Genomic DNA, 16,725 nt, shown 5'->3' on the forward strand with positions numbered 1-16,725 from the left:
CAAGCTGTACTCTCTGGGGAAGGTCCTCCAAGAAGGATCGGAGCGAGGCAAGCACCAGGCCACCAATTCCCAGCTCAGGGAGCCTCCCGAGGAGGATACCATGGTCGATAGTATCGAAGGCGGCTGAGATGTCAAGGAGGACCAACAAGGACATATTGCCCCCATCGGCCTCCCTCAACAGGTCATCCAACAGTGCGACCAGTGCCGTTTCCGTACAATAACGTGGCCTGAAGCCTGACTGAAATGGGTCCAGGGCATTGGTTTCGTCCAGAAGCGTCTGAAGCTGGTCTGCCACCACCCTTTCCACCACTCTGCTAAGGAAGGAAACGTTGGCGATGGGCCTATAATTTCCAATGTCATCCGCTGCCAAATTTTGTTTCCTAATGGACCTTGAGGACAAGGGGACAAGGGTCCAGGAGAAGAGACCCCTTGAGGGCAAGGGGCCATTAATTATTGCAGTGGCCCATTCTGTTGGCTGCTTTGATTAGCCAGGCTGAGCAAGGGTCAAGGGAGGAGGAGGAGGCTCGACAGCGATCAAGCACTTTGTCCACCAAATCTGACACCACAGGCTGAAAGAAGTCAAGAGTTACCAGGCAAGGCGGAGCACTGGACATCTCTGCTCGATCCATTGTGTTTAAAAAAGGAGAGAGGTCATGGCGGATGGTCTCCACTTTTGATTTTTAAAATGTTGCAAATTGGTCAGGTGAGATATTAGTGGGAGGCCTATCACCCAGACCAATTCCGGATAAATCGCGAACTATACGGAAAAGTTCCGCCTGCTGATTAGAAGCTTCGCTTATCCGGTCAGCAAAGTGAGATCATCTAGCAGCCCTTACCTTAGCTAAGTAACGGTTAGTTGCGATCCGGACAGCTATGTTGTTATAACACGTCGGCATCTTCCTCCAAGTGCACTCTAGCTGTCTCCTGATTGGCTTCATTGCTCGTAAGTCCCAGGACCCTGGCCGAGCTGTGCAAAAGAGGGGCGTTTAAGAGCGATCGTGTCTACGGCCCTAGTGGCAGCGGCAAACCAACTGTCCACCAGAGCTTTGACAGGAGCTCATCCTCATGTGTCCCCTTCTCCTCTTGCCTTCACACTTTCCTAACAGTAGAGACTTTTCCAGGGAGTCTTCTCTTCTCATGAGATGGCCAAAGTATTGGAGCCTCAGCTTCAGGATCTGTCCTTCCAGTGAGCACTCAGGGTTGATTTCTTTCAAAACGGATAGGTTTCTTCTATTTGTAATCTGGGGGACTCACAAGAGTTTCCTCCAGCACCACAATTCGAAAACATCAATTCTTCAGCGGTCAGCCTTCTTTATGGTGCAGCTCTCACTTCTATACATTGCTACTGGAAAAACCATAGCTTTGACTATGTGGACTTTTGTTGGCAAGGTGATGTCTCTGCTTTTTAAGATGCTATCAAGGTCTGTCATCGCTTTCCTCCCAAGAAGCAGGCATCTTTTAATTTCATGGCTGCTGTCACCATCTGCAGTGATCATGGAGCCCAAGAAAGTAAAAATCTGTCATTACTCTTCTATTTACTAGAAGGTGATGGGACCAGTGGCCATGAATTTTTTTTTTATATATTGAGCTTTGGACCGCTTTTTGCACTCTCTTCTTTCACCCTCATTATGAGGTTCCTTAATTCCTCCTCACCTTCTGCCATCAGAGTAGTATTATCTGCATATCGGAGGTTGTTGATATTTCTTCCCACAATCTTAATTCCGGCTTGGGATTCCTCCAGTCCGGCCTTTCACATGATGTATTCTGCATATAAGTTAAAAAAGCCAGGGGACAATATACAGCCTTGTCGTACTCCTTTCCCAATTTTGAACTAATCAGTTGTTCCATATCCAGTTTTAACTGTTGCTTCCTGTCCCACATATAGGTTTCTCAGGAGATAGATAAGGTGGTCAGGCACTCCCATTTCTTTAAGAACTGGCCATAGTTAGTTGTGGTCCACAGTCAAAGGCTTTTGCATAGTCAATGAAGCAGAAGTGGATGTTTTTCTGGAACTCTCTGGCTTTCTCCATAATCCAGTGCATGTTAGCAATTTGGCCTCTAGTTCCTCTGCCCCTTCGAAATCCAGCTTGTACTTCTGGGAGTTCTCGGTCCACATACTGATGAAGCCTACCTTGTAGGATTTTGAGCATAACCTTGCTAGCATGTGAAATGAGTGTAACTGTACAGTAGCTGGAGCATTCTTTGGCACTGCCCTTCTTTGGGATTGGAATGTAGACTGATCTTTTCCAGTCCACCAAATCTAGTTCCTTAAATCTGTTCTTCACTTCCACGGTATATTCATAAAGGATTTGGTTTAGATTATACATGACTAGCCCAGTGGTTTTTCCTACTCTCTTCAGTTTAAGTTTAAATTTTGCTATGAGAAGCTGATGATCAGAGCCACAATCAGCTCCAGGTCTTCTTTTTGCTGACTGTATAGAGCTTCTCCATCTTTGGCTGCAGAGAATATAGTCAATGTGATTTCGGTATTGCCCATCTGGTGATTTCCATGTGTAGAGTTGCTTCTTGTGTTGTTGGAAAAGAGTGTCTGTGATGACCAGCTTGTTCTCTTCACAAAACTCTATTAGCCTTTGCCCTGCTTAATTTTCAACTCCAAGGCCAAACTTCCCTGTTGTTCCTTTTATCTCTTCACTCCCTACTTTAGTATTCCAATCCCCTAGAATGAGAAGAACATCTTTCTTTGGTGTCAGTTCTAGAAGGTGTTGTAACTCTTCATAAAATTGGTCAATTTCAGTCTCCTCGGCATTGGTGGTTGGTGCATAAACTTGGATTATTGTGATGTTGAAAGGTCTGTCTTGGATTCGTATTGAAATCATTCTATCATTTTTGAGATTATATCCCATTACAGCTTTTCCCACTCTTTTGTTGACTATGAGGGCTACTCCATTCCTTCTACAGGCTTCTTGCCCACAATACTAGATATGATAATCATCTGAATTGGATTTGCCCATTCCTGTCCATTTTAGTTCACTGATGCCCAGGATGTCAATGTTTATTCTTGCCATCTCCTGTTGCACCACATCCAGCTTACCAAAGTTTATAGATCTTATACATTCCAAGTTCCTATGCAGTATTTTTCTTTGTAGCATCGAACTTTCCTTTCACTTCCAGGCACGTCCACAGCTGAGCATCCTTTCGGTTTTCGCCCAACCACTTCATTAGCTCTGGAGCTACTTGTCTTCCACTCTTCCTCAGTAGCATGTTGGATGCCTTCCGACCTGAGTGGCCCATCTTCCAGCGTCATATCTTTTAGCCTTTTGGTTCTATTCATGGGTTATTCTTGGAATGATACTGGAGTGGCTTCCAATTCCTACTCCAGGTGGATTGCATTTAATTGGAAATCTCCACTATGACCTGTCCATCTTGAGTGTCCTTGCATGACATAGCTCATAGCAGAATTATCCAAGCCCCTTTGTCATGACAAAGCAGCAATCCATGAAGTAGCAACAGCAAATTTTACATGTTATACACAACCACTTATATGATTCTGGCCATTCATTCGTAACAATTATAAATCAAACTTTTCAACCAAGAACACTTAAGATAATGTGCAAACCCTATTTTACAATACAGTCTACCTCTAAACTTTATTATTTTCTTCAACATACTGTATTCTCTTTCATGATGAACGGCTAAATATTTCCAAATTTCCAAAGAGGTAGCAGCTAATTGATCTACATCGATTGTGCATCCCTTCTTGGCCTCCCATTCTGCTCCTCCCAGATTAAAATCAAGGAAAACCTTTTCAGAACATCCATAAATCCTGAAGTAACAGGAGAGAATGGCAGGATTATAATGGGAAAATTAAAAACTACCTACTTCTTAAAATGAATGGAAACCCCAGGAAAGTCTAGCTCTGATTCATACAGAAGATTGGGTTATTTAGAAGTCATTTAATAGAACCAAGGTGGACCTATGAGAATGATTTTTTTTCTGGTATGGCACAATTTTTGTGAAGGTTGAGAACAGAAAATTTTACACCTATGTCAGTATACTTTATGCCAGTCAGCATGAACTATGGAAGATCTGATGTTAGCTATCAAAAAATGATTTTGATGTTGCCCATTAATGAGCCAAAAAAATCTCATACATGTATTAATTGCACTCTGCAGCTTGTGACACAAAGGAAAGAAAGCTGAAATGATTTGCATTCATGCTTTTTTAAAGAAAAACAACAATAATTGTGAAATAAAGACATTATCTGTGTCTTTCCCCCCAAGGTTTAAAATATTATCATTCAGCCACCTAAGAAGTATCAAGGACTCTGTGACTAACTATGTTGAATGTGGAAGTGTGTGTGGGGGGGAGTTTTTGTTTTGAATATCCTCTGCTGCCCAAATCCTTTCAAAGAGAAAAAAAATAACACATTAAAACACATTTCACAAAATACCTCACCTGAGATTCCTAGGAAAACTTAGCAATTGGGTAAGAGGAGAAGTCATCTTATGAACAGGAAAGTGGTAAAGGAAATTCATAGTCACTGCAGTTCCCAGAATGTCAGCGATGGGGTAGCTTGTGAAACTGTATTTTTTAAAAATGAACACATCTCTTGGGTCCTTTCTTTAGAGGACCACGACACATGCACACATATAGAGAGACACAAACATGCAGAACAAGCACAGAAAGACTGGTTGATCACAAAGACAGATGTTCACCTTCCATCTAAATGCAAACAACCCAACAGGTCAATCCAACATGAAGTTAAATGGTAAATAGCAAGGCAGTGAGTCTGCCTGGATAGCAATATGGTTTCAGTATCTGGATGCAGAGCCGGAGGTTGGGGGCTTGATTTTCCATTGTTCCTCTGAGAGTAGAGCCAGCCTGCGTGGTCATAGGCAAATTACACAGTCCCAGAGTGCCCCCAGAAAAATGGAAAACTACTGGTAAACTACTTTTGAGGATTCTCTGCCTGGAAAACCCTGAAAAGAGTTGCTATAAGTCAGAACTGACTTGATGGCACATAACAATGATGATTAGAAAAACAGTGAAGCTTACTGATAGTGTCAAATTAATAAAAGGATATTCATTTGGAAGTGGATAGCTGAATAGGGAAGAAAGGAAAAGAAAAGAGCAAATTCCACGTTATCATCGGTAAGGAATTTCCCGGCACTCTTGAAATAATTCTCACATCGGCAAGAATTATGTTTTGCACAAAAATGTCAATTTCACATAAGATTGCCATTTTTTGTACAAAATTGTTCCATTATTGTATAAAATTGTGCAGTTTCTGCAACTGCACAAACTGATCAGAATTTGAAGCATCCTGCTTGAATTAAGAATTTAAATCAATAAATGGGTTATTTGCATCTTTCTTAATAATTAGCTATTCCATCTGTGGTTTGAGTGTGTATATGCTTTTGGAAAGGATGTTGAAGCCATTTATGCAAATTACAAAAAGCTTGGGAGGGAGAAATTCCTTGCTAAGATGTCTCTTTGTATTGAGATACTGTAGGCTGACTTGACAAGAATGAGGAACATATTCTTTTCTTATCTTGGAAGAAATGAGTAGGAAGATTATTTCCCCCCTCTTTGATACTAAAATAGCCAGAGGTCCAGTGACCACATGTGTGGCAGAAATTAGTGTGGAAGAAAACAAGTTGTATGCACAGCTCACTGACACCATGGATCAAGAACAGATAGCAAAACATGGCTGTAATTAGCGGCAGTTAAATGAACATTTCACCCTACTCAGAACACTCCAGAGATAAAAGAGATGGGAATTAAAGTGCGCTTAGAACATCTGAAAGTAGAGGAAGAAACAGGAAGATTATTTAGCCTGGTAGGATTGTCTTTGGGATTCTGTTTCAGGATTGAATGTGCAAAAGTACCAGGATAAATTCTGGCTGAAGAAGGAATGCCTCACAGAAGCCCACTGTGATAGCAACAATGTTTGCTTCGTCGTCTACATCTATTAATCACTGTCACTATTAAAAACCATATTGTCCAGCCACACAAAAGTGCTGCATTCCTGTCAAGCACATTTAGATCCACTTGATCCTCTGAGTGGATTAGGTCTCAGGTGAAGACAGAACTTGAATCATGGGAGAATCAAAACTGTATTCTTAATGGGGGATTTTTAGTGGATGGGGAGTGTTTGGGGATTTTTTTATGTGTGTGCATGTGGGTCTGGTCTCTGGGTGTCTGTGAATGTCATTTTATGGGTATACTATATATATATACAGTAGTGCCTCGCTTGACGAGGATAATCCATTCCAGCAAACTCACTGTAGAGCGAAATCCTCATCAAGTGAAATTTCAAAAGCCCATTGAAATGAATTGAAAACCGTTTCAATGCGTTCCAATGGACTAAATACTTCAGCGTCCAGCGAAGATCCTCCATAGGGTGGCCATTTTTTGGTGCCTGTAAAGCAAAAAGTCGATCCCAAAGCACAGCGGGGAGCTATTTTACACAGTGGGCAGCCATTCTGAAACCCGACGATCAGCTGTTTGATCGTCATAATGTGAAGAATTAGTTCCCAAAGCAGGGAACCAATCGTCGGGAAGTGAAAAAAGCCCTTTGAAACATCATTTTGTGATCGTCAAGTGGATTTGTCGTTTAACAAGGTAATCATTAAGCGAGGCACCACTGTACTTACAATGACAATAAATTTATTTATTATTATATTTATTATTTATTATTATTATAAAACAGATAGAAGGAAAAACATATTGCCATAGTACACCTTTTATAATGTGGAAATCACAACCACACAGCGTAGCACTAGCTCCCAACCTAAATGTCTTTATCAGAGGATCTGGCAAATTCATAGAAGACAGTGGTTACTAGTTAGGATTGTGAGACATTCCCTCTAGTGTTAGAAGCAGTAAGCCTCTGAATATCAGTTGATGGAAGGCAGCAAACAGAAGGTATAGAAAATCACTGCTCTTACAGGCTTTCTGGAGCCAATAGTGCATTCCTTCCCATTTCTCCCCCCCCAAGATAAATGGCTCAAAAATGCCCCTGATGGGAGCACCTGTGCCCCACACTTTTTCCACCCCTGTTTTAGAATTAGATGATTTAATAATCCAGGAGATATTGGGTTTTTCATTGCTACTTGAACTGTCCATCTCCATGTGCTTTGGGCTTCCTGCTCCTGTCAAAATACTATTATTTGTTTTTTAGGGAGACTTGTGGGTGTCATGTTGCCCCACTGCAGCCTTGTTAACCTAAAGCAATATCCAGTTCTCTGGGGAGACCCCATTTAATTTGAAAGCTGTCTCAGACTTCCTTGACTTGCTTTGCATTGGTTCAGAAACCAACAAACCTACTTGGCTTTGTTTCTGAATAAATTCAAAATTCAGAGCTCATCTCTAAATGTTGTGCTCCTCAGCTTTTAAGCAGCAAATTAATATGGAAATGAACATCAAAACTGAAAGAACTGACTATATAAAATCAAAATTGTTTTGATGATCCCTAAGCATTTCCAGGATTGCTTTGATTGTACATAAACTATTTTCAGATAATACCACACCAATGAACCAACTTGACCTTGAACAAATACTACATTTGCAACTGACAATGTTTCTCTAGATTTTAAGGATGGTTAGGACTCTGTCTATGCACAGTTCTCTTTTATATATGAAAAAGCATTTGTTAGATCCACTTACACTGAAACAGCAGAACCTTTGGTTCACCCCAGGTGTTACATTGTTTCAGTGAGAGTCAAAGTATCTATAAAACTGTTTATATAGCTCTTTCAAAAGTGTTTATAGATGATCTGTGTCACCAGAGTAGCACATGGTAAGTATAGTGTAATAATGAAACTGGCTAAATCTTTTAACCAAGTAACATCATTTAATAATGTGAGTGGAATGGGCGATAAAGAACACCTCCCCACAATATGAGTTTTAATTAGATCTGCCACTTCTTGATCAAACAAGTATACTCATGGGACTGAGGTCCTGTTAAAGTAAATGGAATTTAAACTGGTGAAATAAATGGATTGTATGCTGTTTAATGCAGAGCTTAGAAAAATCACATTTTTGGACTACACCTCCTAAAATCCTGTGGCTAGCCAGCTCCTAGACCTGGGAGTTTAATTTTAAAAGTGGTTGCAATTCCAAACACAGTGAATTAATTTAAATATTTCATGTTTGTCTTTTATATGATTTTGCAAAATGTTAGCATATGAACTCCCACAATAAAGGCAGTTTTTATTTCACCAAAATGGGTCCATCAATTGTAAATTTGCCCACTTAATTAGTTAATGCAACTTAGTATACATTCTTTAAAAACCCTCTGGTTTATGAAAGTTGGATATTGTGTTTCTGTGCTCATGATTCAAAATGCCAGTAAATGGCCTGATATTGCTGCACAATATTGTGCCCATGTTGCCAGAAAGGGGGGGAAAAGATGCCAGGCTTTACATAGCAAGGGGCAGCCTGAATGTTAATAAGATTATCCAGTCAAGATTATCTACAGGACTAATTCTTCTGCTCACTACCATTCACACAGTGACACCAAGCAAGGGAAAATCCCAGAAGCTAACTCATATTTTTTTCATCAGTTAACCATCAAAACACAAAGCAATTGTTAGGGCTGTTTTTTTGAGAAGAGTGAAGGGCAGAAAACTAGGTGCTTAAGTCAAGCCTGAACTCTCACTAGAGCAAAAATGAGTAAACTGAGGCTGTCCTACCATGAACATATAATAAGAATAAAGAACTGACTAAAAAAGGTAAAGGTTCCCCTTGACAATTTTTGTCCAGTCGTGTTCGACTCTAGGGGGCAGTGCTCATCCCCATTTCCAAGCCATAGAGCCAGCGTTTGTCTGAAGACAATCTTCCGTGGTCACATGGCCAGTGTGACTTAGACACGGAACGCTGTTACCTTCCTGCCGAGGTGGTCCCTATTTATCTACTGTACTTGTATTTGCATGCTTTCGAACTGCTAGGTTGGCGGGAGCTGGAACAAGTGATGGGAGCTCACTCCGTCGCGTGGATTCGATCTTATGACTGCTTGGTCTTCTGACCCTGCAGCACAGGCTTCTGCGGTTTAGCCCACAGCGCCACCACGTCCCAATGTTTGCTACATACCTCCCCCCTTAATAAGTTTGTTCTATGAGGGGAAACCCAGCAGTTTGCCCTCATAAACAAACTGCTAATTATAATAATAAGAACTGACTAGAAAAGACAATATTGATAGAAGGCAATAGGTAGAGAGAAAGACCTAACATTAGGCAGATTGCCTCAATAAAGGAAACCACAAGTGTTAGCTTGCAAGATCTGAGCAGAATGTGCTGGAAAAGACAATATTGCTAAAGAAGGGAGGGAGAAATAGGAAGAGAGAACAACCTAACAAGAGATGTTGTTGGTTTGCAAGATCTGAGCAGAACTGTTAATGATAGGAGGTCATTAACTTATATAGTCACCACACATCAGAAGTGATTTGACGGCACATAACACCTTTGGGTTTTTTTTCTTAATTACCAGACAATTCTATAGTGACAAGATGAATGGAGTGGTTGAAAACCCTTCACCCAATCTTCCTCCAATTCAGCACAGAGCAAGGGCATACTGTTACACCTTGCCAAATTTGGTGCTGATCTGATGTCCAGTTTTAAAATAATTAAATTATGTCCAGACAAGAGTGATCATGCAAAAGGATGCTGCCATCATTTTAATCTAGAAAAAAAAGCAATCTTTAATGTGCTTGAGCATGCACAGTGTACATCTTGAACACTTCTACACTACACAGTCACAGCAGTTTGATACCACTTGAACTGTCATGGCTCCCTCTCACAATTCCACCATCTTAAACAGAGAAGTATATATGTACTTCTAAATATAACAGATTTGCCATGTGAATGGCTGTGGACATATGAATAGTACATGGACACTAAAATGACTGGCAGATGATTGATAGAATGTTGAATACAGGGCTAAATGCTGATTGGTTGAGATCAGAACGTGATGGAGGTGGAAATTAGAAAAGGACAGTCTGTTGGTAAGAGTTGGTTAGAGTATGTGTCTTTAGTTAGTGAGGATAAAAGAGTTAAGGAAATTGTGTGTTGTGTGGACTCTATAACGAAATGTTGGTGAATATTGTAAGATACTTCATTTATATACTATATAAATCATCTCTGTCTGTCTGTCTGTCTGTCTGTCTCTCTCTCTCACTCACTCACTCAGTCATTGGCCTCTCATACCACATAAAATCATCATACAAACTGTGTGGAAAACAATTTTTGGCAAATCTGAAATACATGAATTGTACTGTCTTGTCCTCAAAGTATCAAGCAAGTTCTTTCTTAGCCAAATACTCAGCCAGCATTTTTCCCTCCCCTGACAAAGATAGAATCCAGAAGCTTCATTTTACATAATCAGTTGCTCACTTGTACCTCCTCAGTTCACAGCAGCTTTAATTTCCTTTAAGAAAACAAAACAAAACAAAACAAAAACCCACAAAACCCTGCACATATCAAAGCTAACATTTCAGAAGGAAGACCACCCTCTTTCTGATATGCTACTTTACAAAAGGGGACTAATTACATTGCAGTTTGAAGTTGTGCAATCTAACGACCAAAATGATCAAATGATAGTTGTAGGTTGGCTCCAAAATTTACTAAGCAGAGAATAATCATATAACTTTCGTCCATGCATGAAGGAGGCCTGCCATGAGCAACTCTACATAGCTGGGAGAATGCTTAAATAAACCAAACTAGTGGAGCCGAGAAAAGTTCATTGCACATAGGCTCCTCCTGTTCAAAAGTTAGACTCATCTGATTTGAACAAATCTGATTCCCAGGTAACGTACAGTACATGATCATTTGAGTCACATTTTCCAACTCTCCTGGTAATGTAATTAAAGTAAAAAAAAATCATTCCTCCTTAAGTGTCTGCTATAGATAGTCAAAACTGATTAGCAGAACATGATTGCATCATTCCTAAGAAGTTGTAAATGAAATGACCATGTAATAAAGAATATCTGAGCATCAGTAAAGTCTCAGATGACTGCTCCATATGCATTTACTATACAGAATTTGCTTCATTTGATTAAAGAAGTGATGAATTCCTCGATGGTTCAAGTGTGCTCCAAGGAAAGCTAGAAGGTTGTACAGTTAACTCCCAGGGTGTAACTCTAAACCATACAACCTACTACCTCAACCCGGATGCACACAGCTTGCAAGGTCTTCTTCTGATCTTCTGCATCTCTTTCAAATACATTGGATACTTACCATTAATCAGCTTCCATCACATCAAGCGTGAACATGCAGGGATCACTAGGGACATTACCTCTGTCCTCTTGACACTGTGAATGCTTCCACAGAATAATTAACCCTTTTAAAGGTTAGAAAGATATGCTAATATTGAAGTTCTATATAACACGAACTTAACTTTTTAATCTTTGTATGTATTTGCAGGATTGCAGTCAAAACTATAGTCCAGAGAACTACACAAAGATACGGTTTTCTGCTCACTGCCAGGGAATGGCCAATCCTATATTTCTGGGGAATTTGTGGCTAAATCCAATTCTTAGTCCCAATTAGGGTAGAACTGCTCTGTCAGTGGAACATAATATCAGTATTGACTTTAAAAATCACATTCTTCAGTGAGCCTAGTCTGCTTGGGACCAATAACTGGACTGATACCTCAAGATTCTTTAAGTGAAAATACAACAGCCAAATTGTCCACTTCTGTGGTAGTCACTACTACTTCTGAATCCCTTTGAAATACCTGAGCATATCTGTGTATCTTTCTGGAGCAATACCATCAGAATGCAAGTATACGTTTTTTAAAAAAAAAAAAAAAATAAAAATAATAATAAAAAGAGGATTAAATCTGGGATTTTTTGGTGAGCGGGGCGAAGGTAGCATCCAGTTTGCTTGAAAAGTGTTATCCCATGTATGCCTGCTGTAGCCTGCTTTGTACCCTTTTGTTAGATCACCAGAATGACACAGACCCATAGAAGCGAGCTTGTGCAATATACTTCACCACAAGATCGGATCTACGGGTTTATGCCAATTGGCACCAGTAGCTAGAATCACCTCTCCCATTCAACCATGTGGAAGCAAGTTAGACAAATAATTGTTCCATATTTATGTTGGTAAACAACATCTACCTATTAGGAGAAATATGGCCTATAAACAAGACAAAACAATAAATGAGCAAACTACTATATTCACATTAGAGAACTGATAATAAGAATGTTCAGATAATAAGGTTTTTGACTGCTCATTGAGCTACACACAGCAGAAAATGCTTGTATCTGGCCAATCTATTGTACCATTGCTGGTAGCAACCTAAAGAGGAGTTTTGGCCATGAAATCATGACAAATTGAAATCTCATAACTCAAAATATTATTCTAGAAAAAAATGAAAAATTAATCTGGGTCCTAATGCATAAATATACCACAATGAATGAAAATCAAACTGCTATTGTACCAAGAATTTTGTGTCTAAGTAAAGGTGTTAACATATTACAAAATGTATACTATTAAATGAATCCTGTTAAAAGTATAACATTTTGACCAAAATGTCACATTTACTCCAATGCTAAGAACCAAAGGCTGGAATTCTGTTGCCTAGCAACTCTAGTTGCAACTTACTACATTATGCAATAGGATTTCAACCAACTATTTTCATTTATCTATGCTACGTGAAAGTAAGTCACAATTAGATTAGGACCATTTGAACTAGTGGAATTTATGGAGGAATTGATTCTCCAAACCCCACTGATTCAATGGGCCTATTGTAGTGCCACTCACTATGCCACAGAATTTCAGTCCACGAAAGCAGTTCTCCTACTGGAGCTCTTAAAAACAAAACAAAACAAACAAAAAACAAACAAATCCTTCCCCCCAGGTGTTTTATAGAATCAAAACACGAGATATTCTCCAATACAGACAACAGTCTTCTGAAATATCTACAAGTGAGATTCCCACACTGAATAAACTTTCCTCACGGCAGGGACTTAAATACCAATATATAAGGATCATTCTACCAAAAAATAAAAATATAAAAATGAAAACTCAGAATTATCATAGATCTATTTTAAGAGCATAGAACTTAATTTAGAAATAAATAAACTGAGTTCTTTTACAGACTGATTAACATTCTAATTTTGTCGTTATTAGTCAAAATTGTACTGTACAACTGCTTATCTTTTTGAGTATCAGTATTTCCAGATTATGATAAATTTCTCCCCTTTATTGATTTAAAAAGAAAAATTCTGTAGTGCTGTATGTTTCGGATGACCTCATCGACATTGGCTAGAAATACTGTAGGGATTTTTACATTTCTGTTTCAAATGCTACAGACCAGTGAGTGAGGTTCTCTGTATAAACTATATTTAAGTTGTTTTTTTCCCCCACTTAAAAAGTGAGTATTCAGCCTGTGTTGTCTTAAAAAGATTTGCTGCTTGAGCAAAGTATTAATTTTTCTTTCATCCACAATTTCTTACAATAATGTTTGGAGTCTGCATAAAATTTGATATTTTTATAGTGCGATCCAACACATGTCTACTCAGAAGTTACCCAGTTAGGACACAATCCCAGGTAACCCTTTTAAGATCACACATTTAGTGGCATGACACATTTCAACAATCATTTGCCTGACTAAGTTTTAAAATCCGGTATATTTCACATAACCTATGGACTTCACAAAGCCCATTCCATTTGTGAAAGAAGTACATTATTTTAGTTACTTTATGGGTGAAGCTATAACCAGTTGGAACCCTTCTCAGACATAAATGAAACCAGGCTGATTAAGCAAATAGTTCAAGGAAAAGTAAAGCTGTCAGCAGCTGCCCTGTTTCCATTGCAATCATAGTACTATTTCAGAGATACATTTTAAATTAAAATAAAAGATTAATGGAAAAAGTAGTTTACTAACATATCAAAATGGGTCTTAAGTGTTTAGCATTTTATTACCTTCTTCCAATTTCTGGTATGATCATATTCTTCATTTTTATTTTCCACTTTAGCTTTTTGTAGTACTATAACAAAATTAAGAAAAAAAAACTACATTAGGTTATTCTGCAATATAAGATATTTTAGAAAAGGAGTTGCACGATCACAATACAATGCAAACAAATCTAACATTGTACTTCTAATGAGCTACTTGGCATAGCATACAAATGCTATTTGTCAGACAATTAGAAGTACAGCAAAAATTGTACGTCTCTTAGAAAATCCAAGTACAAAGGAATGTGCTTTTAAAGATAAGTGAGAGAGTACAAGATATTTACTTTTGCATGGATAATAAAACAGGAATCTGTATTCTTTCAGAATGAGAGAACATCCTATTCATGTTACCTTCAGGAAATTTTTTATAGGATTGCATCTCCAGGTATGAAACTTTTCAGAGTTGTAATTTATCTGTTTACAAAAGAACAGCTTCTAATCGATGAAACTGTTGCTTTTCTAGCACAGCAATAGGGCCTACTGGCATATTTATTTTAATTTTAATAGTACTATTCTACTCTTAACAACTCTCCTAACAACTAGGGAGGAAATAGCAACAAAGGCAATTAATTATTTAGTACAAATGCAAGGTAAAGACTTATTTTAAACAAATCTGAATGATTTCAATTCGGCATCTCCCCACAGTTTGTTTCAAGGAACAAAGAAAAACAAACTTTAAGATGGTATGATGGGATCTCTATTTAATTGCACCTCAGAAAACCTTAGAAGTACTTGCTCACCCTCAGCCTGGCATGTGTTACCAGATAATTATTTAAAATTGTTGAAACCAAAATACATTTCATATTATTAGGGCAAATTGAAGGTGCTTCCTCACATGGAAAAGATATTGCACATGGAACTCAGAATTTTTTTCTAGTCTTCCAGCCATGATCAGTTTTGAGCAGAAATGTTTAGGTTACATAGGGACAAAACAGATTAAAGGATTTCACGGGGTAGCATTATCATGTAATGTTAGGAGCAACTTTACATAGCCCTTAATAAACAAACACTGCATGTGTTTGCCTCACACTCCCCCCCCTTCCTTGGAGGAGGGCTTCTTTACCAAACACCCCAAAATAGATATTGTTACTAACTGGAAACCGGACTTGTTACAAGAATGTTCTGACAGTCTGCTTTTTTATTTCTGTCCTCATGAAGCACTGAATTCCTTGCAACAAAGTTAGACAGGAATTCCGAGAAGTATAATTCCAGCAGTGGACTTCTACTTTTGTCTTTAAGTTCTGACTAGAATACTAATCTCTTCTACCGATTTCACGAACACGAACCACTCTCTATTTTAAGAAAATCAGTTTGCACTTCTTAGCAGACAGCTTATATACAGATAGTCAAAGTTTATACTGAACACGCATAAGACAAGATGCTTTTGCCCTACTTTAGCACTCAGCTGAGATTAAATGGGCCCCAAAGTTAATCATAACATTCTTCAGCCTATGTTTACTTTCGTATTTTTAGAAGCATTCAAACAAAACAAAAGTAACTTTAAGCAATACGATTGGCCAAGTACAATACAGAAAATAAACAAGTATTTCAACATACAAACAAAAGGAAAGCCACTCAAAAAATGCTACACCTATTTAGAAAGGTTTTATAACCCATGCCAACATCTTGCTATGTAAATAACATTTTTGCTCTATGAATCGATTGTCTCATTTTATTTAGTTACATGCTAAGAAACTTTCCTGATGCTGGTGGCATAGTAAAACATGCCAGATTTTTATTCCTTTTGTGAACAAGTCAAATTACTGTATTCCCCAAACTCAGATTTTGTATCTTTCTAGATCTCTGCTTTTCCAGGAGAAGAGGCCAGAATGTCTGTTGTCTTTTTCGTTCTTCTTGAAATTCCAGGCACACGGCACTGCGCAAAACCTGCACCAATCCTTGTGACAACTGGCAGTGTAGAACCAAGAGGAGGAGAAACCGGGGGGGGGGGGGGAATTCATAAAGCTCCTCTGATGATTCCATAAATGACGATTCCACAAACCTTGCGAAGCAAAAGGGAAGAAAGGCAGTGTGCCAGTTGGTTACAGTCTGCTTTCAATGGTCTCATGTTCAGGGCTCCTGCCGAGTTTGTCCAGCTCAAATGCCTGCTCGTTAAAACATTAGAAACTTTTTATTCTTCAGACACTCAGAAGGTTTTTTTTAATACTACCAAAAAGGTAGGTCCCCATGCAGCAACCTGAAACGAGAAGTATCCACCCTCTCCAGAACTTCTCCTTTCCAAATGCAGGTTGCTGGTTTTTTAAGACAAAAATCCTGAATATTCTATGTAGGCTTTCTCTCTTTCCCTCACTTCTATTAGAAAAGATAAGCAACAGACTGTATCAGGCATGAAAGGGGGCAGCCTCTTGGTGGCCTGCCAAAACCAGGAGAGAATAAAGGCAAAGTTGTGCTTCAAGGCTCAATTGCTTGCCGAGTCTGGTTAAAGTCAAGTATTAAGATCCACCATTTTCTGCACCATGTGAGAAACGAGGGGAAAAGAAGTCAGGAGGGGTGCTGCTTTCCAGGTCTCTGCTGGCACCATTGCAAAATCTCATCTGTAAGGTCACATGATTTTTTTCCAGCCAAATGTGGAGTGCATTCCCATAAACCATTCTGCTGATACTGCGAAGGCAGCTATTGTCTAGTTTATACCCAAAGTTCAGCCCACTCTTCATTGAATTAGCTGAAAAAAATGCATCACCTTTGGGGGTTGGGAGTCATGGTAACGTCTACCTGGCAAGCTGCCCACTTTCTCTGCCCATCAAACCAGAGGCGGAATTGTGCTGCCTAAATGTAATGAAGA

The 16,725-nt window shown here is 39.0% G+C and overlaps 1 protein-coding gene across 12 annotated transcripts in view; it reads right to left on the reverse strand.

Moving 5' to 3' along the window:
- The window catches only part of USP25 (ubiquitin specific peptidase 25), a 412,805-nt gene that overhangs the window by 23,686 nt on the left and 372,394 nt on the right, over positions 1 to 16,725 (reverse strand). For 11 of the 12 annotated variants that reach the window (XM_078388974.1, XM_078388967.1, XM_078388972.1 and 8 more), the window contains one exon: positions 13,890 to 13,954. The exons of the other annotated variant lie outside the window; for it this stretch is intronic. The gene's annotated coding sequence lies outside the window, so the exon portion shown is untranslated. The remainder of the gene's footprint in view (positions 1 to 13,889; positions 13,955 to 16,725) is intronic. 12 annotated transcript variants of the gene reach the window in all.

This window comes from Pogona vitticeps, chromosome 3, assembly GCF_051106095.1.
Source record: "Pogona vitticeps strain Pit_001003342236 chromosome 3, PviZW2.1, whole genome shotgun sequence".
NCBI classification, from domain to species: Eukaryota; Metazoa; Chordata; class Lepidosauria; order Squamata; family Agamidae; genus Pogona; species Pogona vitticeps.